The 3,138-nt window shown below is 32.4% G+C and overlaps 1 pseudogene; it reads right to left on the bottom strand.

The window, feature by feature from the left end:
- Positions 1-261: 261 nt before the first annotated feature.
- The window catches only part of LOC111777715, a 3,387-nt pseudogene continuing 510 nt past the window's right edge, over positions 262-3,138 (bottom strand).

Genomic DNA, 3,138 nt, shown 5'->3' with positions numbered 1-3,138 from the left:
ATACTACCAAAAACTCAGTTAATTTCCACCAACAAAATTAATCCAAAAAAATAGATTCGAGCCCTAATCGATAATTTACTGATTATTGGCTAGTTGTGACACTGTATACTTGTACTTATTCTTGTGAATTTTACACCATTTTATTATATATATCTACAAACGATCATTAAACTATGCTTCTAACTATTTGTTACCCTCGAGAAATTTACCAATAAATATTCGTTAAACAATATATAATATTTGTGGACAAAATGTATGAATCTATGTAGGCCGGATGAATAAAGATAAGATACGATCCTTGGTCTCTTGATCTTCAATAGTGTATCCATCTTTATGTTGATAGACCGTGTGAGAAATTCCAGCAAGATTTAAAACAATTTCAATGAAATCTTTAGAAATAATCGGGAAAGAATTCGAAGTTTGAATTACATTAATTTTCTTCCATGACTTGATAATCAAATGGTTTATATATCTTCTTGCTTTATGATTGGAGGCACCAGTGTCATTCATGTAACATTGGAAAGACTTAGCAGCTTCACCTCTGTCTCCTCATCTCATGATTTAAATTTTTTTCATTATTAGTATTGTTCATCCCACATGCTGGAATATTAGGAAATTAATAGCATGAAGGATATTACTTTAAAAGAAGTACCGATGATGAAGTTAAGTCATTGGTAAGACAAAAGATGATGGATGAATGTCGAATAATATCAGGATAGTCTACCAAGCATTCCAAAGCCTCTTTCGTTATTGAGTCTGTGGCAAAGACGTAAGCATGAACGAGAAGAAGAGATCCCGAAACTGAAACCCATGCATTGTCTAAATACTCTTGGAATATTGACTTATAATTGGTGTAGTGCATTTTGCCTCTATCAAGAACAAATCTATCCACTACAACATTTTAAATGTCGAAAGAATAAGGATTTTATAAAATTATCTTTGTGCAATAAATAATAGAAATTTCAATTAAATCCTATAAAAATATTTTTTTAAAATATTGAATGAAATTGACTCCATCATTCTTAATGGCATCAAAAGCCATATCCTTGATTATACTATGGAGAGCAATAAAACATATTTTCATGTAACGAATCAATTGCGGCAATATTTCATCTGCAAGTATCACAAGAAGCATTATTTTATTAGAAAAAAAAAACGTATAACCATTTGTTAAATAAAACTTTCTTTTATAAAATTTGTCATTTTTTTTTTTTTTTTGGTTCAATTTAGTGGTAAAAAATTACCTCTCGACAGCATCGGTGAAGAGCTCAAATTCATCTAAAGTTCCGTACACATCATAAACATTGTCAATTATTGTTGTTAATAAGTAATTTTTGTAGACATTCTTCTAAAATATCCAAGATGAGGTTCACATGCATTCCCACATTATCAAAAGAAATTTGTCATCAATCTATCCCTTCAAAATTGAGTTTTTGTTCGAGCTCAGTGTTCTTCCACCACCTTTATACATACCAAAATAACCATTACAATATACTAGATTCAATGTTTAAAAAAGTATATGGAGATACAACAATTAAGAATCGAAGAAAATATCATACATAACTTAAAAGTTATGTAGAAAAAGACTTGCTACATTATATTTTTTTTAACACAAAGAAAATCTCTTTAAATGGACGGTTAAACTTACTTACTACCTAGAAGCATATTTCAGGTCATCTTAATGTGTGGATTGGACTATATTAAAGTCTAATGTGACTAAATTCAACGACACGAGATTTGGTTCGGGTTTTCTTCGATACAAATCGATAAACCATCTAGCCTCCAATCTTGGCATTCTCCAATAAAGTGGGAGTTCGAGAGCATGCCTTACCATAGAACAAATTATTCCATCACCATTCGATTTAAGGTATTCTGATAGATGTTGGATGGCAAAATGTCTCGCTTCATCCAAAAGGCCTTCACCTTCCATGGCTAAAAAGGAAGCTTCATATAAGGATAACATTCCCTTAGCTTTCTCTTTACAAATACTATTAAAACTTTTTAACTCAGCATTAAACTTCGCTTTACAAATACTATTAAAACTTTTTAACTCAGCATTAAACTTCTCGAAGACCTCTGCATATAATTAATGAGAAACATTATTTGAGAGAATCGGATAACAAAATGGAATTTGAAAAAGAAATGGGCTACCTTCGAGGATATAGTAACAGTGTTGCCTTAAAATCCTAAAATGAAGAGCGGTGGCATATAAGTTATTGTTCCACTCTCGAGCTTTTCATTCATATTCTCTAACATTTGATTTATTTCTATTTGGAAGTGATATGACAGTCCGAGCCTTCGTAGTTTGTTGACTAGCTCCAATTGTCTCAAACTATCTCCATCCAATAATAATTTTTTGTTCAACATCATTTTCGCTCTTCTTTTAAATATATTTGTTCTATTCAAATTTTTCTCTTCCTGAAATTAAATAATGACTTTTCTGTGGATAAATAGGTGAAAAATAGTTCGAGAAAGCATATTCATAATATACAAACTAAATTATATCGACACATTACCGTGAATTTACTCGTTAACGATTCAACAAACTTGTACTTCCAGATTGGAGGTTTGTAATTTGCAGATCGCCGAACAATAAAATTATTATAAACTTTTGTATCGATAGTCCTCGCTTAATCATTTGGAAAGAAAGATAAACGTTAGGATGAGAAGAAAGGTTTTGTGGGGAGGGAAGGGTAGAGATGGAGGAAAGAAGAGGAAGATGGAGAAGGCCCATTGCTCACATCTCTCTCAATTCCTTTCATACATTAATTTTCTCATTTTGAAATAATTAGGAGGAGAAAAAACGTGTATTGCTATCTCTCCTATCAATGATCCACAAGCCAGGGTCAACATCTTAGGGATACAAGAGAGGTAGTTCCTTTAAGCACTGACTCCAGGTCTTGAACAAGGGGCCCCACCCTCTCATTGGCCTGAGAAGGATTCGGTTTATTCGTTGGACCACAAACCAATTGTTCATTAGAGGATCAGTGAGACATAAGAAACAAGAAGTAACTTCAGGGGTAAAACGATAAATTGACCCAGCTCTAGTTACGAACAACCTGTGAAGGATCGACATACTAATCATGGTTATATCAAATGGACAGAAATATATCTATAGTGAGGGGAGTGCAACTACTA

The sequence above is a fragment of the Cucurbita pepo genome, chromosome LG16 (genome assembly GCF_002806865.2).
Source record: "Cucurbita pepo subsp. pepo cultivar mu-cu-16 chromosome LG16, ASM280686v2, whole genome shotgun sequence".
NCBI classification, from domain to species: Eukaryota; Viridiplantae; Streptophyta; class Magnoliopsida; order Cucurbitales; family Cucurbitaceae; genus Cucurbita; species Cucurbita pepo.
Note: the sequence above shows the minus strand (reverse complement) of the source record. Positions and strands in the feature narration are given on the sequence as shown.